Source organism: Rhinoderma darwinii, chromosome 9 (assembly GCF_050947455.1).
Source record: "Rhinoderma darwinii isolate aRhiDar2 chromosome 9, aRhiDar2.hap1, whole genome shotgun sequence".
In the NCBI taxonomy this organism is placed as follows: domain Eukaryota; kingdom Metazoa; phylum Chordata; class Amphibia; order Anura; family Rhinodermatidae; genus Rhinoderma; species Rhinoderma darwinii.
Genome location: NC_134695.1, coordinates 53,220,446 through 53,246,342, shown reverse-complemented (window position 1 = coordinate 53,246,342; position 25,897 = coordinate 53,220,446).

Sequence of the window (25,897 nt, the reverse complement as noted above, 5' to 3'; positions counted from 1 at the left end):
AGCAATTCCCCCTTGTATATAATGCTACACAGCCCCCCTCTCCCCTTGTATATAGCACTACACAGCCCCCCTGTGGTAGTCAATTTGTATGATGTTCACTTATGGGCATATGAAAACCGTATGCAAGTATTATGACATGATATTTTGTCAAAGTTTTCCTTAATTTTTAAAAAAAACATATATTAGTGGAGTAGGTGTTTTAATATAGGGATATCTGCACTACACATCAATTTATCTGAGTATAATAGTTATAGTAGTAATAATAAAAGTTTCATTATAACACTAGTAATGCTTATTTTGAACGAGTAGTAGAATTACTGTATTAATAATAGTACTACTATTTTAGTACTACTGCTATTTTTCTCAGCTTTAATTATTGAAATGCAGAGCAAATTCTTTATGTAATTCTCATTGTCTTCAAACTAATATATTTCTCTAATTTTCATCCATCTAAATGTTAGAAAATAAATGTTATTTTTTTAAAAATAAAAAGTTATACAATTTTCTTATATTCTTTCTGTATCAATGCCTAGAACTTTGCTTGCTGTCATTAAAGAGGCTCTGTCACCAGATTTTGCAGCCCCTATCTGCTATTGCAGCAGATCGGCGCTGCAATGTAGATTACAGTAACGTTTTTATTTTTAAAAAACGAGCATTTTTGGCCAAGTTATGACCATTTTTGGAGTTATGCAAATGAGGCTTGCAAAAGTCCAAGTGGGTGTGTTTAAAAGTAAAAGTCCAACTGGGCGTGTATTATGTGCGTACATCGGGGCGTTTTTAATACTTTTACTAGCTGGGCGCTCTGAAGAGAAGTATCATCCACTTCTCTTCAGAACGCCCAGCTTCTGGCAGTGCAGACACACAGCGTGTTCTCGAGAGATCACGCTGTGTCGTCACTCACAGGTCCTGCATCGTGTCAGACGAGCGAGGACACATCGGCACCAGAGGCGACAGTTGATTCTGCAGCAGCATCAGCATTTGCAGGTAAGTAGCTACATCGACTTACCTGCTAACGCCGATGCTGCTGCAGAATCAACTGAAGCCTCTGGTGCCGATGTGTCTGACACGATGCAGGACCTGTGAGTGTCGTCACAGCTCTGCACTGCCAGAAGCTGGGCGTTCTGAAGAGAAGTGGATGATACTTCTCATCAGAACGCCCAGCTAGTAAAAGTATTAAAAACACCCCGATGTACGCACATAATACACGCCCACTTGGACTTTTACTTTTAAACACACCCACTTGGACTTTTGCAAGCCTCATTTGCATAACTACAAAAATGGTCATAACTTGGCCAAAAATGCTCGTTTTTTAAAAATAAAAACGTTACTGTAATCTACATTGCAGTGCCTATCTGCTGCAATAGCAGATAGGGGCTGCAAAATCTGGTGACAGAGCCTCTTTAAACACAACCTTAATTGTTTACTTCCAGTGGATACAATTCTGTCTATGGTCATGTGATGGACACACAGCTGCACGGCTCGGTACAGTTACATTATGTGTATGTCTTCCAACCAGCATGCTTCGTTGTGTCTATCACATGGACATGGACAGATTTATATCCATTGGGAGTAATTAATGAAGGTTGTGAAGGCAGACAACTTGAAATCGAGAAAATGTGTAACTTTTTCATTATACAAAGAATAACATGTATTTGCCAAAACTGGACAATCCGGGTCTTATTGTCCAGTGCATCTTATAGTCTAGAAAAAAAACAAAACACAGGTTAGTACAAAGAAATAACTCAATACCGTCAATAACATTTTAGAATGGAATGTACAACTCTATAAAAATGATTTTGCATTGACTTAATTAGGAGCGAGGGTTAAATAAGTGCTTTATATAATACTTTGTATATATGTCTGTTCGCCAGGAAGATACCAGCTGTTCACACATTAGATCCTGCCAATGATAGGAAGAGGTAGCCAGGTCCAATTTCCTTTATGTGAGCTCACCAGTCACACTTTTGCCATACGGAGTATTCCCCTCCGCTTCAATATCTTGGCAGTGATTCCACCGCCCCTTGATAGACATAGCAAACCACTAACCTGTCAGATATATGATTCATAAGTTCTGGGCCTCACAAGGTGCCTGTTTCTTGCTGCTACAAAGTTTCTCATCAAATGTTTTACTACTTTCTCTATAAACCCATTAATGTCCACACGGCTATGAATTGGCAGAGCTATCTCCCTTGACCCCAAGCACAGCACCGCTAATAAAACAGCTCTGTTAGGATAGAAATGGAATGAGTTGAAGGCCAGAACAGTATTCCTGACAACTTTATTAATACACATATAGCATTAAATCTCGCTGTCTACATAAAGCAAAATATCAATACAAAGGATATACAGCTATGTTAGGACTACAACGATGAAATATAGTTATTAACTTTTTATGGGTCGTATTGACTTATGAAAATGTAAGGTTCGTAATAACGGTTTAATGTTTTTCAGTAAATTGAGAAATATGTTTTTATTTTCGTTAAATTAGTATTGTGGCTCTGAAGATCTGGAACTATTGAATCGCAAAAGATGTTGATAGATATGAATAATTTAAAGGAGTTATTTCATAAAGACAACCCCTGTCCATATGTCCTATTAGAGCATGTGGACATCATAGAGGGGGGTCCCCCACTTGGGAATCCCTTTAAGGGAGCTGCTCTGGTAGACCCGGCCCATACATGCATTACGTGGATGGCCATTTATTTGAATGGGCGGCTTGTAATAGTAAATGCATGGCTAGCTGATGCTTAGTGATAACAGCTGATCTTTGGAGGTCCCAGGAGCCGGACCCAGGCGATCAGTTTATCTCCGGGGTGACGGTCTTTTGAAAAGGGATTGTTTTTATGAGGCAATCCTTTTCTAAGGGCAACTTAAAAAAAATCTGAACATTTTCTGATAGGTCAGGACTATTATATTCTTCTCTACGGGAGGCAATGATATAGTAATTTGTGGTTACAGATATGCATGTTAATTAATCAAGTCAGTATATCTATTATATGAACTTAGTCATTGTCACTCTTCTTCCTCCAGGCAGTTCACAGATCAAATATCATTTGTCAATCCTAGTACATGCCTATCTAATATCTAAAATAAATGTTAAAATAAATAAATCCACCTGTTATCGATCACATCTAAGTTATAAACTTAAATGTAATCAGTAACAGCTTAATCCTGCATGTCAGAGACACACAGGACCTGCTGTCACTGAACCCGTCAGTGCCGCTGACCAGGCGGATACAGATTTCAGCGCTAGATACAGCGGATCTGTATATAGGACACAAAGCAGCTGTATCTCAAAAAGTTCAAATAATTTTTGATAAAAAATATATAGAAAGTTGCTCCAAACACACTGACTGACGTTTTTATATATATATATATATTAAAAAAAACAATTTCAAAGGTTTACATAGCCTTTAAATAAAAAAGTTGCACCAAAGCATGCCAGTGAGGCTAATAAAACACTATAATGACCACGACCACATAATATTGCTGTAAATAATAAAGCCATACAATGCCCCATGCAGTGCTAATATTAAAGTATCATATATATATATATATATATATATATATATATATATATATATATATATACTGTATATAATATTGCCATATAGTACCCAAATGACCATGCTATACAATGCAGAACTAAGGTTGACATGCAGTACCCAAATATTGTCATCACACAGTCCCCATATAATAGCATTACTCAGTCTGTAACAGTTCCTATATATTAATGCTAAATAAAGAGTTAGTGTATGTTATATTATGAATCAAGTCCACAGTAAAGGGGTTGTCCAGGCTTGGGGCTGTTTTTTTTATACTGATGACCTATCCACAGCACAGGTCATCAGTGTATGATCGGTGGGGGTAGGACAACCAGACCCCACACCGATCAGCTGTTCCGGCTGCCTCTAGGCACCGGAAGCTATGCAGGTTCGATGCGAGAAGCAGATGGCTCTGACCACTGTATAGTGGCCATGCTGCAGTACTGCAGCTCTGTTCCTATTCAAATGAATAGGGGAAGAGCTGCAGTATCCCAGTACGGCGGCAGAACAGTGGTCAGCGCCATCTGCTTCCAACCCGACCCTGCATAGCACCGGGAGGCAACCATAACAGCTGATAGGTGTGGGGTCCGGGTGTCGGACCCCCACCGATCATTTACTGGTCACCTATCTCATTTACAAAAAACAGCCGCAAACCTGGACAACCCCTTTAAATCTTCCTGAACAGATGTAGTTGATAATTAAAGAATCTGTGGCTGGTCCAAAAATGTCCAACGTCCTCTTTAAAATGTAAAGAAATATGTAATACTTCAGAGCCATCCCTGTCGCAATTCATGTGTTAAACAACCTAGCTATGGATTTATAATTAGGGAGATTAGCCATGTCTTTTGTCTCAATTTAAGGGATTTTCAGTATGTAAGAATGCAAAGAATTACATATTTGTTCAAATTATTAATATTTCCTGTCCTTGTTTGGCATGCAAATATTGGTAAAAATAAGATTTAGAACTTGCTGATCATATTATTTCACTGGGAATTCCTATGAGAAGATACAACATAAGCAAGAATTATGTCCGGCAACCTTCCTCTCGTGCATGTAATTAGCCTTCTTACTCTCACATGACACGGAAAAGGGTGAAGGGGTCTAACTGGGACCCTTTAAAATCTGATATCAAGAGACACACTGCGTCAGACACAGGAGATGCAGCCCAGGCTTGTAGTTCTGTACAAACTTCAGCTGTTCTCCTCAGCGTGATCTCTAGTCGTTCTGATTAGTAAGAGTTTTGTTATTCCTTATTTTATTCATTTTTATTTTTAGAACGGTTTTTGCCTTTTTGTGTATGTAAAGTTTGTTCCTTGCAGCTCTAGCTTCCCACAATCTCAAAGAGAAAAATTAGTTGTGTTAACCCTCTGAACGCCAGTGTGCTAAAAGTAAACCTATTTACTGCTAGAGGGGCGTTGGTACCGATGGGTACATTCTGTGTGTGATATGTGTGACAAATTTTTTTGACCACAGGCAGATTTTGCTTATTATTATGTTATGGAAGATACTTAACCACATAACCTCAAATATAATAAATATTTGAGGTTATGTGTATAAGTATCTTCCATGACATAATAATAAGCAGAATCTGCCTTTGGTCAAAACAATTAGTTCATCTACATTTACCGACTTAGAAATTCCACATCATTTTTGTGGCTATAGATCATACTCAATAGAAAACAAAAAGAGGGTAGAACACAATAACAAAACAGAATGAAGGTAATACTATATATGGAATGATATGTATTTATTTTCCAATTATACAGGCGGCAAATAGGCCTTTTAAATTTGGTGTTTTTAAAGAAAATATGCATTCAAATAAGAGTATATTTTTGGAAATGTTTTCTATATGTACACATTGTTATATTAATATATTTGAGAGATTATTGTTACTATATAATTTTAGCGCATTATGGTATTTTGTGTAATATATGTATATGAATGAAAATGTTTTGCAGCTATTTAAACATGCCAATTAGACACGTCACACATGCCCCAGAGGAAGTCGGAAGGGCGAAACCCAGGGTCGGGCGAGAGTGTTTGGCGTGCCGCCTATGAATCTATAATGATTTTAGCTACTTTGATGTTTCTGTTTGTTTTTTACTTCTGAGCTTTTTGAACGTCGAGAGACGACACGGAGCTCTGTGGAACTATAGGGATAAGAATCACCACCTACACCCTCACTGGATCGCAGACTGTCTACTGCTATTTACTGGGATAGAGTGTTCATAGCGAATTCGTAGTGAACTGTTTTAACCAGTGCCATCTGAGCGGTAAATTTTTGCTGTACTTTGCCCATATAATATGCCTGCCACAGTTCCCATGTAAATGAACAGTTCATTAAGCCACAGTGCAAAAGGAATGGCGGATGTACTGCTGAAAGTAAGATCTACCTATTTGTAAACTTCAGTTGACAGTTCAGCTACACACAATATATATTCTTACTTATCTTTATCTATCGTTCTTATATCAAACAGTAAGGGTTGCAGTTATGCGTTTGCTAATTGAAATGAACAGAAGGTTAATTAATATTTGTAAGGGCCAGTGATACTGCATTTCAATAAAATCATATCACTTTGAAGGTAGCAAATTAATATACCACATATTCCTCATTAAGTGATGATCTAAGAGTATGTATTGTTTGCATATGGCTTCAGTAGCGGGAGACGGATAAGTATCTGCCAGACCCAGGGCAAACAATGAATTTGAAGCAAGGCCTGCATAAGGGGTGGATTGAGTTGGTTGCCGTCTACGCAGGGGCATAGCTAAAGGCTCATGGGCCCGGGTGCAAGAATTCAGCTTGGGCCCCCCTACCCCTCCCCAGCACCACCATCATCATCAGACCCCTGCGCGCTCCTATGCTCAAATGCCTTGCCCAACAGCCCCCATAGTATAATGCCCCCACACAGTTAATGCTCCCATAGCTGACCCCACACAGTATAATTCCCCCCATAACAGCCCCATACCGTATAATGCTCCCCATATCAGCCCCCCATACAGTATAATGCCCCCCCACAATATCAGCCCCCCCATACAGTATAATGCCCCCATATGTGCATAATTACTTACCTATCCCCGTTCCCACGTCGAGTGGAGGATCCTTCGCCTCCTCCGGTGTGTGGTATGAGTGACTCAGCGCAGGCAGGCGCGATGATGTCGCTACATCCCGCCTGCCTGCGTCGAGCCGCTCAGGGCACAGGGAATGCTAGATCAAGGAGATGTCAGCTCCTTGCTCCAGCATTGATTGGAACCGGGACCTCGGTGAGTGACTCGCAACCCCCCAGGGGGACGCGACCCACAGTGTAGGGATGTCCCGATACCAAAATTTGGACTTCGATACCGATACTTCGTTTACTTTGCCAACAGTAATAAAAAAAAAAAAGTTCTTTCGTTTTCTAATGTGAGGCACGAGGTGTGATGATGAATTTTGAATGTCTCACATTAATAGTAATTAACCCCATCATGTTTCTCAGTCATAATGGGTTAATGTGTAAGGTACATGATGGGGTTAATTACTATTAATGTGAGGCACATGGAGGTTAAATTCATCATCACACCTCGCGTCTCACAATTAGGCCCCATGCAAACGACCGTATATAACCTATGTTTTTGTGGACCGCAATTGCGGTCTGCAAAAATGGACCCATTCACTTTCATTGAGCGCGGACACATTTCCGTAGCTCTACGGATGGGTGTCCGTGCCGTAGAAATGTTCCGAAAATTATGGAACATGTCCGTCCATTAGCATTTTGCGGGCCGTGCTCACATACTTTGTATGCGAGCATGGCCCGAAAATGCGGGTGGCAATCGCGGGCCGTGATTGCGGGCACGGTCGTGTGAATGGGGCCTAAGTGATAGAAAGCTATTTTTATTTTATTTTTTTTACAGAGTACACATCATAAATGATGCAAAAAAATAGTTGTGCAGGTTATTACGGCCGCGCCAATACCGATTATGTGTATGTTTTATGTATTGAGACTTATTTTAATGTTTATTGTAAAAAAGGTGTATGTGTAATTTTTTTATTTAACATTACTTTGTTTTTACTTTATTTTTAAACTTCAATGTATTGGCCTATATCAGATATGTGCCAGTACATTAGCCTGTGGACGGATAGTACACAGGCAGTTGTTAGGACATACCTCAGTATGCCCTAACAACAGGAAATATGGTAAGACAGCCCTGGGGTCCGTCAATAGACCCTGGGCTGTCTGCCCATATATGGTATGTCCCTCAATCGCGTCATAGGAATTCCCCGTGACGCGATCCAGGGGCATCCCCCCTTCTCATTTTCCCCTGAATGCTGCAGTCAGCTTTGATCGCAGCATTCAGGAGAATAGCGGCGGAGATGAGAGGTTTCTCTGATCTCCGCCGTTATAGAGTGGGGCTGCGGTACTGTAATACAGCCCTTGTCCCGCTCCTGACAACAAGTGCACGCGCGGTCAGCCTGAGGTGATGCGGCCGGCGCTGCACTAATGAGCGGCGGTGCAGGCACTGAAGACAGAACATGGGGGTGTTTTGTAGCGCGCCCGCCATGTTCTGTCTTCAGTGCCGCAGATCATTAGTGCAGCGCCGGCTGCATCACATCATCCTGACGGCGCGCACATGTCTGGACTCAGGAGCGGGGCAGTGACTGTATTACACAGCCGCAGCCCCGCTCTCATAGTCATGTGTACTATACTGTATATTGTGCAGTTTGCGGTGGAGGAGGGGGGGGCTGTGATTTAACGCCCCCCCCCCCTCTCCACCGCAAACAACACAATACATTACAAGGCATCACAACACAATACATTACAATACATAACATTACAACACAATACATTACACTGCAGCTTATACTGCAGCTTACCTGGAGTCCTCCGCATCGACTCTTCTGCTCCGTCTGGAAGCCGTGTCACGTGACAACACGGTCACATGGTACACTAAGTGTACCATGTGACCGTAGCCAGGAAGTGCCGGCTTCACGGAACAGAAGATTGTTAGGAAACATGCTGTATGGCAACGGGGGCCCGTGGGCCCCCCAGGCTTAGGGGCCCGGTCGCAACTGCGACCGCTGCGACCCCTATAGCTACGCCACTGCGTCTACGGCGCCTTTGAGCAGAGGGGCACAATTTACAGAAAATAATAATGCTTTGCCTTTTCATTTCTTTGTACAACTAATTGAACGTTGTGTTAGCTGCTGATAATGCTGTAGGTGGCAGAGAACAACTAGTGCTTCCCTTTCAGTGCATTAGTGGGTGAATGGCACCTATTTGCATGCAGAGATGTACCTTGGCTTTCCTTCACTGCGGGGTGAAGATCCAGTTCGATGTCCTAGTCATGTGTCTAAATATCCTGGCCAGCACCCTGCATGCTAGTTAGCCCTCTAGCCCCCAGGGCACATGTCTTGACAGCCCCCGTCCCCAGCTACACACGCGCTGATGGGCTTCCTCTGTCAAACACCTTAGGTGCCCTGGTCACAATTTGCTGCGACATCTAAGAGGTTAAACAGCCAGGATCCAAGTTATGTCTGATCCTTGCCGTTAGAAAGGAATTTTGGTTTCAATGGGTATTTGCATCTTATAATCTTATGGCATATCTCTAGGCTATGCCATATAACATTATGGTTGGTAGTAGTTCCAACGAGTGAATGGGGCTATGTGACGGTTCCCTGCATAGGAGTGGATGGGAGAACTGTCCGGTGAAGGAACTGTAGCAATAATAGTACATACTTGCATAATTTCTTAAGTTAAAAAAAACAAACATGTCCATCAAGTTCCACTTTTCTCAGATTAATTATACATCATTCATTGCTAAATTATTTATCTCTCATTCATCATTACATAAGCATCTAGCCCTCTGGTTTAAATGCTGTCATTATATCTGTCATTGCTACCTCTAGGGGTAGTGCATTCCATACCATGACTACACTAACTATAAAGAACCCTTTCCTGAATCGCCTATCCTCCACAAGCAAACATTGTCCCCTGATCCTTTGTACAGTTCTTGGAATTAATAAATCATGAGGAAGTTCTTTGTATTAACTACACATAATTTTATACATGTTAATATGATCACCACTAAGGCGTCTTTTTGTAAGCTGAACACTGTAGCGCTGTGACTCCTTCATTATCAGGATTGTTGGCGGTTCTGGCAGTCCGATCAAATAGTAATGGCATCTAATGGTGGAAGGTCTGCAGAAAAAGAAATTAAAAATACAATGAAAGGTGCATTTCATGTGCAATTTATTAATCCAAACCAAGTGTTTTATGGCTATAGTGATTGGTAAAGGGTCCATAACATTTAAAGCCTGGTGGTCCAAATCTCACTCAGTCCGTCCCTGATTGGTGGGTAAATTTTAGTAAACCTGTAATAAATGGGGAAAAAAAAAATCTAAAAACGTGTCAAACAATTTATATAAGTGGAAACTGATTAATCATTTTCAGTCAATATTACTTTTGATTGTCAACGTGTGGAAGATCAGTCATTTCTAATCTGTGTGCAGAATAGAACTGTTATGACTTTGCTGCTGTCTGAAGCCTGAAATCCCCAAACTAAGCGAATTACAAGTCTTAAATTTTTATTGGAAAAGGTAAATTAATTTAAACCCAAGGACGTTGTGAGTATACAAGGACAAAGGCCTTTTAGAGGCCTTCAAGGGCAAGCATAACAAATATTTCATTTGCATTTGAGTAGTTCTTGAGTTGCCAGGTTAGAAGTCAAATGGATTTAGTAAAATATGAAATGGAGAGGACAGGATATAAATTATAGGGTACAAAAAACAGGTCAAACTCTATTAAAGGACAATTCTTAAATGCTTAGATATCAAAGAATAAAAGGTCAGTAAGTAAAAGCAGCAGAAGCGGTGGGAATTAAACCCATCAAAAAATTGTCCTTAAGATATTATTATGATAATAAAATTTCCAGAGTCTCCTTACACCGCAGGACAAATTATAATTTCATTTTAAAATGATGATCTCAGGGGTGAGATTCAGCGAGCCACATTCCGTCAACCTGGTCTTCTCCTACCTGTCACATTGTACATTTTTTTAATGTTTTTTTTTTATATATAAATATGAGTGAGACCCTCAAACGTCATTAAATTCCATGCATAGCTAAAGTGATAAAACCTTCAAATTAGGGAATAGAAAGATTGCATAAACTCTTGAAATTCATTTTTAACCTTAACCCCTTCGCTCTGCAGCCATTTTTATTTTTAGTATTTTCGTCTTTTACTCCCCACCTTCCAAAAGCCATACCTTTTTTCCATTGACATATTCATAGACAGAGCATTTCTTTTCTGGAAGAGTTATAATTTTTAATTTCACCATTATAAAAACAATTGGTTAAAATAAAAATTGTTTTGTATTGCCATTTTCTGAGACCCAGAACTTTTTTATTTTTCTGTCGATGGAACTGTGTGAGGGTTTTATTTATTTTTTTGTGAGGCGAGCTGTAGTTTTTATTGGTACGATTTTGGGGTACATTAAAGTTTTTGAAATGCAGTAGGTTGGGCTTTTATTTATTATTTATTTGTTTTGCCTAATTTAGGGGAAGAATCAGAAAAGTTTTTTTTTTAATTTAACTTTAATGTTTTTTCCTGTATTATAAAAAACTTCATTCCCCTAATGTTTACATTTTTTTATAGTTCCACTAGGGGATTGGAACATGCGATCCTAAGATCGCTGGTACAGTACTCTGCAATACTTATGTATTGCAGTGTATTGTGCTTTTAGCATCCTTCTATTATGCCCTTCCTCTGCCAGGACTTAATAAGAGGACCAAGATGGCAGACTAGTAGCCTTCATTTGGTCTCTTCAGGCTGCCATGACAAACATCAACTCCCCGAGCTTGAGGCGCAAGGGGCTGATAGCGTGATAGTGGGATTCCTTCTGACTAATGGCATAGATGCCTCGGTCTCTATTGTTTTTCAGGGCTGATTACAATACCAGCCATGTGGATGAAATTTGAACAAATTTCATGCACATGCTGCCAAATATTTTCCACGTGGAAATCAGAGCATGCTGTGGATTTTGAAATTCGCAGCATGATCATTCTGTTACGGATGGCCACAGTGGATTTCACCCTTTTCAATGTAAAAGGGGTGAAATCTGTGGTTAATCCGCATCAAAATCGTCACCACACTAAACACATGCAGTTTTTGCAGTGGACTCACTGCGGAAAATTCTGCGACATGTGTGGATGTCCTAAAGCTGAAGGCGGGTAACAAAGGATCACACCAACTACATTAAGTTTTAGAGACAGCTTTTCCCCTCCTCCCTGTCCCGGCACAGTGATTACAGCAAATGACAAATTACTCTCCCGTAACAGTCAAGGTTTTATGAAAAAATGAAGGTGATTCCCTGTCATCATGTCTCCTGCTCTATTTGCTTCATTCATTTCCTTATTTTGTGCCAGGTGGCAGTAGCCCTAGATCGAGTAATGATATGGGCAGAATGGTGACTAAGGGGTTAGCACTGCTGTCTTACAGCGCTGGGTTCCTGGATTCATGGAGTTTGTATGTTCTCCTCATGTTTGCGTGATTTTAATCTGGGTACTCCGGTTTCGTCCTACACTTCCAAAAAGTATACAGATAGGGTATTTGGATTGTGAGTCCCACTGGGGACAGCAAGGACAACTTCTATACAGCAAAGCGGAACATGTTGGTGCTATATAAAAGTTACAGAAATAAGTACATAAAATAAAATGACATATCAGACACTGGACTTGTACCTAGGACTAGCTTCCCCCCTCTGCTAGAGCTGTTAGGGCACCACCTCTTAAAGTTGCAAAGTTTCCTGTTTTTATGTTTATATGCTTAATCACATATGTATTTAGGACTCTTGAAAATGTGGGTGACATTTAGAGAACGATATTGGTGCCCGTATTGGTTAAAATTACCTTTTCTAAAATCAGGTATAACTAATAAAGTGCTGAATAAAATGTTTAACAAAAATTGTAAAGCAATTTTCTTCCATCCCATATTCCATTTGTGCAATTTCTTTCAAGCCATCTGCGATGAGAAACAGCTTTAGAATAATCTCCAGGCTCATAGTGTTCTTCTTAAAGTACGTCAACCAGCCCTTGAACATATGTCATAACCAATGTTTTGTCGTGTAAGAATGACCTAGTAGTAGAAGAACAAGGAAACTTCTCTGTTGGGCAATAAACTACCTGATACAAATGTTTACTTCATTTTTTTCTAACTTGAATTTTGTATGCAAACACTGTGTATCAAAGCTAATAAAATATAACCACCACCCAGCCATGTTTAAAAATCTGTTTCCACTAGAGTTTATTAACTTGGTAAATATCCTTAGGGCTGATGTCGAAGAACAGAACAAGCCAGATGCATGCTTTAAGTCCCTGGTAGTTTGAGAAAAATACCAGCTGTTTGGTTACAACTTTCAGCGCATTGAAAAATGGCTACAGATACAAGATTAATTTTAAATTCCCATAAAATTAGTTATGAGTAAACAAAGAGTATCTAATGATATTTCTGGATGTATTACCTGGTGCGAGCAGGTGAAAAAAACCTGAAATTAATGTAGAGTATAAATGGATATAACTGAAGACTTTTATTATATTACAATGTGAGGTAAGATGTTATTCTTAAGAGGTTTGTTTTTTATTTTAGTTTTATTTTATAAGTAAGTAATATGTAGGCATTTCACTTGGCTACTACACGCCAATGGCAATAATGCATGTAAACAGGGTTAGACTGGCATACTAGGGTTGTCACTGTCATGGCCATGGGGTATGTGGACCCACTAGGCCTCTCCGCTGTGGCGAAGTTGCAGCTGGCCAAACAATAGTCAATGATAGTCTTTAGGACAAGAGTACCTGAATAGAAGATTTGGCAGACACTTGGCGTAGCAGACACTTGGCACAGATGACACTTGGCACAGATGATGAACTCAACAACGGCACTAGACTTCGCACTGGAACAAACACAATTACTGGATACAGGATACGGGTACAGAGGATACAACTAAGGGACCATTTGCAATAACGAACAGGGGCAGACACAACAATGCTCAGGCAAGGAGGAAGAGGGCAGAGTATGTTTTTACAATGCAGGGTGCGTAGGGATTGGATAGGGAGCTTTGTACAGGTGCGCCCGCTGGCCCTTTAATTTGGGAATGAGCGGGCACCCTAAGCAGGATAGTGGACTACTGCGGCCGGGTGTGCTGGCATCTCCAAGGAGGGAAATGCCGGCTGGAGCTTCTCGGTCTGCAGTCGCGGCCGCTAGCAAGTATGTGATGTTGGTGGTCCGCAACTGCGGCCATTACAGCCAGGTCAATAAAACAATGACCCAGGTGGTATTTACACTGGGAGGCCGGTAAAAGTAAAGTTTTTTGCAATAGCAAGTGCCAGTAATTTTGCATAATAAAACAGTGTGCAAACAGTCATCTTATTTCCTATTTGGATTGGATACAACTTCTTTGCCAGGTCGTCCAGCCCAGGAATGTCCACAGCATTAGGACTAGGACAAGTGTGTAATTGGCGCCGGTCGGGGCTTGCAGCAGGCATGGCAGAAAAATCAGACATATTCACATTCAGGAGACGGACATGTGTACACTGCCAGCCTGTGCAGCCTGGGAGGGTCAAGAGCGGAGGTCGGAGGAGAAGAATACAGACTCAGTTTCCCTTGGCAAATAACGCCACAAAACCGGCACATATAAATACAGATGCAGCACACTTTATCTTGACTCTGATAACCTTCTGCAGCGTGATATCACACAACAAAAGCCATTAAAAAAACACCATTGAAAAAGTCGTTAAAGTTTACTGCCACTGTGTATTTAATGCGTTAATAGTCAAGATAAAGTGTACTACATCTTTACACACTTAACATGGCATTTTTAGGTGGAAAGTTGGCAACCCTAACTCTGATTCATTTGCTCTGGTAGCTCCAAGGAACCCCAGTCTGACATAGCACCTAGGTAATGTTCTTGTTTCGTGTTCAGGATTAGTGTGGCCCACGATAAACAAAAGGTGCAATTTAGGAGATCTTTACATTCTTCGTGGAGGTGAAGCAAATGAACCACGGTTGCTGAACAAGCATTGTCAAAATACGCCAGGAATTGTAACCAGTGATACAGAGCAGACATGGTCCAATAGGCTAGAATTTGAAGCGAAAAATACTGAGTAATCAGACTAGCCAGGAGTCAATGTCAGGGATGTGGAGAAGATGTAAACACGAGTATAAAGGTCATCACCAGCAGTGCAGGACATAGTATAATGCAGCAAAAAGTATTAAAGAAAAAGTTGGAAAAGTAGTCTGGGCCGTTAAATCCCCCATGCTGATAACAGAAGTTACAGGAGAAGGCCAGCAGTGACGGCCATGTGCAGAGTGACACTAGTGCGTGGACCAGTGGGTCACACTATTTAAAGAGGTTTTTATATTTCAACAAAAAAATCAGTCTGTTCCTACATAGATACCTATGAAAATATTCACTATCCACTGATAATTGTATGAAAATAAAACATCCTCATATCCTGTGGAGGTCCGTGTAATCTGTGGGAAACAAATGTATTTATAGTATACTAACAAATATTATATTTATAATCTAATATAATTATAAACGACAGAAGTAATTAGTATTGCTATTAATAGTAGTATTATAATATTTATTATGTATTTTTTATGTACTATGTATGTATTATACTAGACTGTAATATTTGTTGTTTTTTAAGTTATAGTATTAATAACTGTTTACAGGAGGACCTATCATCTCTCCTGACATGTTTTAGTAAATACTTGCCTTTCCCATGTAGTAACAATTCAAAGATGTATGCAGTGAGCTCCCCCTACTGGTAGCTGCAGGTAGGCAATATGACAGTGTCACAGCAAGAAGGGGAGGCAATTCAGTGCCGGATATTATCCCATCATGGGACCCATTACAGTTGCGTGAACCTGACTCTATGGTATGTACAATACTATTTTTAAAGGGTTATTCCCATCTCCTAACTTCAGCATTTTCTTCCACTGCTGCTTTGCTCTTCATTTCCCTGTTGTGCCTGTTTTGTGAACAAGACTATGCTGTTGCCTTACATGACAGGCATGAAGCTCAGTGCGTTCCTGAAGCTGCTATGTAGTAATGTATGTAGCATCAGGAGTTTGCTGTGTGATGACAGGGACAAAACAGGGACAATAGTGATGCTCTGTTTTACTATGAAGCTTTTGTACAAGTCTGACGTACAGTCAGTGACCTCCGGAAAAGCTGCAACACCAAAGAGGCAGAGGGTATATTCAGATGTATCGATTATGTCGTGGTGTAATGCAGCAAGTACCGCAAAATTGTAACAAAAAATGTGACATGATTACTATGTCTAAATATGCCCTGAGTGTGAGAGCAACTGTAATGACCAGTGCCCCTCCCGTTCAGCACCTACCGATCATGAGTCAGTGGCTGCATACCTACCAACTTTCAAATAACCTAAAGAGGGACAACCAATGAGGCCCACATAGTTTTTTCCTTTTAAGCCACACCTCTAATCCTGCCCAATCCCCGCCCATACACACCCGGTTCAGCCCACACAGTATACTACTGCCATAGTGCCTCCAACGCAGTGTAATTCGAAATATCTGCCCCATACAGTATAATGTTTCATAGCTGGTCCATACAGTATAATGCCCCCACAGCTGCCCCATACAGTATAATGCCCCCATAGCTGCCACCATAGAGTATAATGCCCCCATAGATGCACCTATACAGTATAAAGCCCACACAGATGCCCACATGCAGTGTAATGTCCACACAGATGTACCCATGCAGTATAATGCCCAAACAAATTCCCCCATACAGCATATTGCCCCATAGCTACCCATATACAGCATAACGCGCACACAGATGGCCCGAAAACAGTATAATGCCCCCATAGCTGCCCCCATACAGTATAATGCCCCCATAGCTGTCTCCATACAGTATAATCCCCCTATAGCTGCTCTTATACAGTATAACGCCCCCATAGCTGCCCCCATACAGCATAATACCCCCTTAGCTGCCACCATACACTATAATGCTCCCACAGCTGCCCATTGAGTATAATTCCCCTATAGCCTCCTTCATACATTACAATGCCCCCATATAGTATAATGCCCCCATAGCTGCCTCATACAGTATAATGCCCCCTTAGCTGCCACCATACACTATAATGCCCCCACAGCTGCCCATACAGTATAATGGCCCTATAGCTTCCCCCATACAGTACAATGTCCCCACAGCTGCCCTCATACAGTATAATGGCCCTTTAGATGCCCCATACAGTATAATGCCCCCTTAGCTTCCCCATACACTATAATGCCCCCTCAGCTGCCCATACAGTATAATGACCTTATAGTTTCCCCCATACAGAATAATGCCCCCATAGCTGCCCCATACAGTATAATGCCCCTTTAGCTGCCACTATACAATATAATGCCACCTTAGCTGCCCCTATACAGTAGAATATCACCCTAGCTGCCCCCATAAAGTATAATGCCCCCTTAGCTGCCTCTAGTGCCTGTGCCCACACGTAAAATGCCAGTGCCCATGTAGATAGTGTCACAGTGCTCATGTAGATAGTGCCACACCCCCTTAAGGATAGTATCACCACCCTGTAGATAGCGCTACCCCCTTGTAGCCATTGTGACTCCCTCTAGGAGCGAAATCCCCAGCCAGAGCATCGGCCACGCTGTGGCCGGGGATTCCGCTCTAGGAGGAGCCCCTCACATCACTGTCCATATATGGACAGTGATGTCAGGAATTTTACCTCTATGAGCGGAATGCCCGGCCAGAGCGTCGGCATATATGGGCAGTGACGTCAAGGGCTTACCCGGGCTCAGCGCTTAAAGTAGCGCTGTGCCCGGGGAGTCCTGTGTTCTCCCCGGGCATAGTGCTACTGTAAGCGCTGAGCCCGGGGGAATCCTCTGTACTAATGCTGAAGCAAGGAGCTGACGGTCCTCAGCTTCCGTATTGGATTCAACTGTATCTGCATCCTGAGGACGCAGATGCAGTTGGCACCAGGAGTCTGGGACATACCACTGGCCGTCCGGGACAGCGGGACACTGCCCAAATTCTGGGACTGTCCCGCTGGCTGTGTCCTAAAGCTCCTTCCATCGTACAAGAGTCTGAACACAAAACAAATCCACCAAATATGTCGCTCCCTCCATCCAACCAGTGCTAATAACATGATCGGTCTCCCGAGGATCATCACGTCCCAGTTACTACCAGTCAGTAGCGAAGCTATAGGGGTCGCAACGATCGCATTTGCTAATGGGCCCCCAAGCCTGGGGGGCCCGCAGGGCCAGCGTTGCCACACAGTGCTGACTGCGCTTCCAACTGTATTTGTGTCCTCAGGACGCAAATACAGTTCAGTGCAATGCTGGAGCCTTGCTCCAGCATTCACTGTGTCGCGAGCGGCTTGACACAGGCAGGCGCGATGTAGTGACGTCATCACGCCTGTCTGCGCCGAGTCACTCACAGCACAGTGCAGAGGAGAAGAGGGATCTCCTGCACCCGTCGTAGGAGCTCCCCGAGAACCTGGCAGCCTGATAGAAATAAGCACAGATGCCAATGCACATGCGTGGCTATATCTAATGGAAACAGGACATAAAATATTAGAGCGAAGCTGAAAACATAAAAGAAGTTATTTGCATATTCATAACTCTGCATCAGGGACAATATAAGATATGATTGCTGAGATGGGAATATCCCTGTAAGTATACTGTCTGAATATAAATGACTACAGCCCTGAGATTCCACAAACTACTTTGTTTATGGGGATACAGCATAACAACCATTTCTCCTATGCTCCTGTGGTCTGTATAATGAACATTAGTCATAGACTAGGTTTAATAACAATTTGTCAATCCTTTATACACTCTGTAAATATGGTGCTTAAGCTAAAGTCTATAAAAAGTCATGTAGTAAAGAGAAAAAAATTACTTAATTCAAGTTTAGAAAAACACGAACCAATTGAGTGACCCCTCAGTTACAGTAATTCAGCAAATAGACAAACATCCATAGTTTATTTTTTGCACAAGATAAGCATTTGATTTTTGTTAAGAGTAAGCTATTCTATGTGAAATAACACAATGTACTTGTACAGATCAATATCGGGACTAAGAGGTCTATCAGCCATTTCCTGCTGGTTAACAGATAGCCAGCAGCAAGAGGTCAATGTCTCTGTAACAAAGTCTTATTGAGACCTAAACAGCGGTAGTTATAACATATTGGTAAGACAAGGAGGAGAAGTTTTTCTCTTCCCGGCAATAAACACATCGGTGGATGAGCTCAGTGGTCCCTTATAGCACAATGAATGCAACAGATGCTTAAAATATGTAGATAATTATTTGAGACTTGGAGTGCCGAATGTTCTTGCACTTATGGCTTTAAGGGTTCATTAAATCCTAGTCATGCCTAAAAAGTAAATATACTAACGACCTGTCTCTTCATTACAGTAATTGTCTCTGTGCCTAAGTGGCTGTTAGTTAAAATGAATGCATTGAGAATATGAAGTAGTTGCATGTAAATTGTAGGTATTGATACTTCTTAAAGAAGCACTCCAACAAATATTTTTATTTTTTTTACACATATCATGCTAACTTACCAGTAATATTCTAGCAGTGTCATATGTTTCTTCTGAGGTCAGTTGCATCTATACATTTTAAACCCTTTCATTATGGGCAGCTGTGTCATGTGATGTCAGTATGACCACCAAAATAGACCATGCTCTCATGTGTAGACAGGAGGTCATTCTTCCCTGTGTGGCTGACTTTCCGTGAACTACATGATTACATCATCGACTATCAAATCCCTCCTGGCAGCTCTGAGACCCCTCCTCTCCACACCCAACTCCACCCGCCTTGTTCCTCTGCATGTTTCCAATGCAAAGACTGCTGCTGAAGAAATAATTTCTGCCCTATCTAAGGGAGCAGGAGTGCAGGGATATAATAGGTGAGTCCATACAATGTTTAGCTGCAGAGTTATACAACTTCCCTGACTTACACTGCCTGTCTGTACCGTCTGAGTGTGCTGTTTCCAGAAAGTCCATTGTATTTATATGAGATGCAGCTTCTCACTGCCTCCTTTGTAAAAACTCACATAAGCAGTAGAAAGGCTGAGCTGCATTACATAGAATACTCTGAGACTCTGCACTGTTAGGGACAGAAGTTCTGTCACTGATCTATCACTTGCTGCACTTAGATAGGACTCAAAGCACAGCATGTTCAGTGTGATGAGTATGATACTCTCTGTTGGACCCTGTATCTACGCCTACTACATGTTAGGCTTAGATACAGGGCCCCAGTAGACAGAAATCTTATACAGTATAAGATGGCTTCGATACAGGGCCCATGTGTGATACTGTCTTTTGGACCCTGTATCTATGCCTACCACATGTTAAACTTAGATACAGGGCACCAGCATACAGTAATCTTATACTTACCCTCCTCTTCGGCTCCGTACGTAGCGGTCCAGTGTTGCGATGTTGTGCGCGTCAGGACCTCCACTGCGCCCTGGAACGAGGAGGGTAAGTAAGTATACTGTCGGTTACTATAGTAACATGGGCTCGTGTAGTTTATTACATAGGCCCTAGTTACTATAGTAACGGATTATAGACATGGTGCGGGGGGCCGCGGGCCACCCGGCTTCAGGGCCCGGTCGCAATTGCGACCACTGCGACCCCTATAGTTACGCCATTATGTGGCAGTCGCCCCCGGATCCAGGGCACCGGGCCAAAAATCCGGGGCTTGAGCCCGAAAGCCCCGTGCTAGCGATCCCACTGCCCGACTTTATTACATCCATAAGCGCTAATATAGCATATGGAAAGGGGTCGTCTTCATTGCTCTTAAGAGGACCGGTCACCTTTCCTGACATGTCTGTTTTAGTAAATACTTGTAGTCCATATAAAATAACAATTTTGGAGCATCTTTCCTTGGACAGAAATTGACAGCTGGGTGTTACCAGTTGGGGGGGGTGACCCTACACAGTTTGACACTGTCCAATCAGTGCAGGCAGAGTGAGACTGTGGGGACAAAGGGAATGATGACACCCAGTTGTCAATTTATTCATAAACTTCTAGCACGGAATAACAGAGGAATGACGCAACGTAGATTTCTAAGAAAATATGTTCCAGACTTATTAATTCATGGAAAATACAAGTATTTACTAAAATAGACATGTCAGGATAGGTGACACATCCTCGTTAAAAATTAGTCAGGTTGGGCCTAGTGCTATTTTTTAAATGGAATAGTGGAGGAAATTATTGCAAATGAGTCGACATTTGGACTCTGGAGCCCCAGACGTTTTTTCTAAAACATTTGTATGTGTCTATAAAAAAAAAGTGGAACAGAGGCTTATTTAATATAGTGTCAAATTTGAACTTTAAAAAAACTGGTGTAAATACAATAATAAATCTGCCCCAATATGGCCAAAACATAGTATGGTGTCGAAGGGAAATAGGATTGCATAGGAACCCTTTTTTTAACGGAGATAGCTGAAGACCAGCTGAGAGATCACCTTGAACAGCCTGAATAATTATTATTATGTTTTGTAGTTTACAGAGATCATATAAATGCAGGTTGTCTCGTGGATCGCTGTACTATCATTCAAATACACTTACTGGAAGACACATTCTCTTTATACTTGAAAGAAATTAATGGAAAAGCTGTAGAGGGAAGGGCAGCAAAACATCTGCTCTCTGACAAGCCTCATTCTACAACAGTGGAACTAGGTTTTTCAGGCTTTATACTTATCATGTCCTGACTCCTGAGGTTATATGGTGTCCAACTTGAAACCATTATTTACGGACAGATAAAGATGAAGTGCTAATTGATTATGATAGCTAGCGAATGACATATTTTGCATTTTATTTACTTCCGCATATTCATGTACTGCAGCACTTTCTTATCTGGACAGAACCTATGTCACTGTTCTTCCTGAGCGTTCTATTCTATGAACATAATGCCAAAACTGCAGACCTACAAAGAACTGTGACACTGACACAGAAAGAGCAGTGGAAAGTGGGGTGTAACTCTGTATAAGGAGGTAGATATACATGGCATCTAGATTCTGTGGAAAGCTCAGAAAAATCCACTATGGTTATTGTATTTAGTGGTTGTCCCTACGGATGACCAAACCAATATGCCAGGACGGATCTCACAGGAGATCAGTGGTGAAGCAGATTTTCATATTTCATCTAGTTACCACTGTTAGACCAGATGCTGGGTTTACTAGAGCTGACAAAGACATATTCCCGATCCTGGACGTTGCAGTGGGTGTGTAGCTGTCAATCACACCCGCACTCCCACAAGGAGCCGCAGGGACGTTGTATTCCCATTTAGATTTATGTATATATTCAAATGCATTAAGTGGTTTTCATGGCAGACTTTAATGGGATATCTTTTGACTTCACATTAAAGTCTGATTGGTGTGGGCCTGAACACTGAGACTCATATACAGAAGCATATACAGAATCTTGAGATTTTAATCAATGGCTGAGTAGCTCTTTCCATACCACCCATGGACTTTTTGTATAAAACACTGAGGTTTGGACATCCCCATTCTCCTGTTCACAAAGATCAGATCCCCTCAATTCATACTTTTGCTCTGTATTCAATCAATATGACATACAGAACTGTCATGGGAAAAAGCATTTCATGGCCCTATTCACATCTGTGTGGTACATCCGTTCCAAAATGGCAGAAAAAACATCACAGCATGCCGCACAATTTTATCCGGTAAAACAACAGACGTCGTAAAGGAAACACGACGGAGCCCACAAGCGATGTTTTTTTCTGGACACTGGTGTCCGTCATGCAACAGATCCAGCACTTCCAGTTTTTTAGTTGTTGACAAAGCAGTACAATGAAAAAACTGCTTGCAGGTATACCACACAACAGTGTTGTTCTAAACCTACAGGGGCAGGGACTGGGGGATCATGTGTGCACGTGGGTAAAGAAGACAGAAAGGGACAGAAAACAAAGAGTCATTATAAATGGTACTTACTCAAAATGGGATGAAGTCAGCAGTGAGGACCACAAGGATCGGTGTTTGGGCCAATTCTTCTTTAATCTATTTAATAATGATCAGGTGGATGGGATTGAAAGTAAGGTGTCAGTTTTTACTGATAAATACAAAATTTTGTTGGATATTTAATACTTAGCTTGACTATAAAATATTACAGAAAGACATAGATCAGCTGGTAACATGGGCAAAAACATGGAAGATGAAACTTAATGTTGATAAATGTAAAGTAATGCACTTAGTACACAATAATAGTATTCATGTATATACATTAAATGGAATAAAACTGGGGATAAAGCAAAAAGAGAAAGACCTGGGTATTCTGGTTACAAATAAGCTAAGCAGCACTCAATGTCAAGCAGCAGCTGCAAAAGCAAATAGGATTTTAGGGTGTATAAAAAGAGAGATAAAAACCTGTGATTCTTATGTAATATTATTCCTCTAGAAATCAGTTGTAATGTCACATCTATTATGCAAAGAACTAGTACATAATTTGTTTTTTTCCAAGGACTTTACAAAGGACCAGGGGACCTTCATTGCGTGTGGAAGACAGACGTTTCAGACTTCAATATAAGAAAGGGTTCTTTATAGTAAGAGTAGTCAAACTATGGAATGTCCTACCCCAAGAGGTAATAATGGCAGATACTATGTCAGCATTTAAAAAAGGCTAGATGCTTATTTACTGACGAATGGCATTGAGCGTTATAACTAATCTAGCAATCGATGACGTGTAATTGGTTGAGAAAAGATGAACCTGATTGACTTGTGTTTTTTTTTAACCTCTAACTATGTAAGGTGTAAACCCAGCCTAATATGAATAATATAAATGTACTAAAAATAGTACTTCTTTGGAGAATAGGAATCGAAAGGGGGTTTTATACTGGGCAATTATCGGGCAAACGATCATTCATAGAACAGGGCAGCGATCAGCTGATGAACGAGCAAATGCTCGTTCCTCTGCGGATCGTGTAGTTTTAAAAAAGTAAAATATTATCGTTGTCGGCAGCGCGTCTCCCTGTGTAAACAGGGAGACGTGCTGCCGACATGCTAATAATGTATGGGGACAAGCGATCGGAGTAACGAGCGCTCGTCCCCATCCATAGCTCCGTGTGACAGAAGCGAACGAGCGCCGATCAATGAGCTGGCCGGTGCAATAGGGCCTGTAGCAGAAGCAACCACTAATGTTATTCCTCATTGTAAGATAATAACCTTATTCCAGCCACTAATCCACTCAGAGAAAATCTATTAACACTCGGTTTTCAGCCTTTTCGACGAATTTCAAAAACTCAAGACATGTTTGAAGTCTTTAAGTAAAAAGGATTATGCATTAAGATAGCTCCTACTCCTTCATTCTCATCAGTCATACTGATGAGCAGAAATTGTCAAGAACCTCTAAGTATGGCTCATTGCGCTTTTATTTCTCGTCTGCTTTGAAGTTATCTATTACTCGCAGCCCGCCCCCTGGGGAACCTGAATATATATTTTATTCCATCCTGCTCCAAACTCAGAATTTGGTAGAACAAATAAAATGCAACACGGGAGACAATGAGAAGGCAATGAGCCAATGCATCATGAAATAGCGAGATTTCCAGTTCCTGTAAAATGTTTTATGATAAGGTAAATTATCATCATTATAGATGATGGGCCCAGACGTAGTATGGGAAGAATGAATGAGGGCCCATGCAGACACTTAGAACTGACGTGTTGTCAGGTTACGGAAATGGTATTTAGACACATTGCACAATATTGATCTGTGCCATCTCCGTCTGTTATCAGATAAATGGGAAGGTACACTGACAGGGGGGAAATACTCTTTCTACAGGCTAAGTCCTCTGATTTACGATCAAAAAAAGATAAAAAAATCAAATTGTGCCATCTAATTAAAGGAGAAATAATGACTTCAGGAACACTATGAGGAATCGGATATGGAAGGGAAAGCAATAATTATGACTCTCAATCCATGAGCAGATACTGAGCTTCATACATAAAAACTATTCTAAGAAAAGTATCTGCATTGCCTAGAGCAACCAATCAGATTCCAAATTTAATTTCCCAGAGCATATTAAAATAAACAAGATAATCTGATTAGTTGCTATGGGTAACACTGACACGTTTTCTTATAACATTTCTTCAAATAATGCCAATTCTTAGAACAGTTTCATACATTACATCCATATACCCCTATACATCATGTCAGCAGTTAGCCACTGGGAGCTTTATAAATCCATATGCAGTGAGCTCCCCCTAGTGGCAGCTATAGACAACCAGAATGCTATCATTTAAATTTGGCTGTTTGAAGGGGAAAAAAGGGATTTGGAGTGAGCTTGTACCCCTATAAAGATATAATATAAAATGAATCCGCAAATAAGTATGGATCTATTTAAGTGAATAAAACAAAATAAAAGCGTCAATAGCCACTTCACAACCCTAGACCACCAGGGATATTCATTTTACCCCCTTTAATGCCCTAAAACCAAAACAGATACACCCTGATGACTCTATTGTGCATATAGCTCACTTAGCTAGCAGCGCTGTGTACATTACATCCTCTGATGGCACTATTGTGTATGGGATACTCAGCTGGCACTGCTTATAGGGGGCTCTCTGCTGGCTATGATGTCACTATTAGTTGGGGCACCCTAAACCTGAAAGCAGTAAAGAGGAAGCGCACAGAGAAAAAAAATCGTTCTACCCAAGGATTTCAGAGAATGACACGAACAGGAAGCATTCTGGTTATCCGTGTATAACAAATACAAATGGCCTTACTTTTCCTTCCCTCCTCCGTACGCAGCACTCTCACTAATACATTACAGGGCTTGTCAACACTATATAAAAATATATGAACTATCCATTAATATTTTGGCTCAGACTACAGCTGACAAGTGCAGAGTCATTCTGTTAAACCTTTATTATAAATCAGTGCAGATTAATGAAAACTGAAGCAATACCACACACTGTACTCATAAAATGCATAGAGTGGGACTCCCCCCTCCCCCGTCCACTTGCCAGAGCTATCACGTTTGCACAGAATTAGAGGGTGTAAATGGAGCACATGTTGGAGTCACATCACTCACGTAAAATAGCCTCCTTAGCTTTTTCCGCATTAAAATTCCACCCTCAACGTATTAGCGTTCCATTAGCTTTCAGTCATTTCTAAGCCAGCTACAGTGGTCTCATATTTCTTGCAATGTGGGATTATCTCCTTGCATTCAATTACATCCATCTAATTGGATATAAAATTAATCAGCCCCTGCGCCTCTCATCTGGGAGGACATACAATAGATTATAGTAGTTTATAACTCCCTGCTAGCTAACCTGGATATATCTGTCTCACAGATAGTGCCCTCTTGTAATATAATA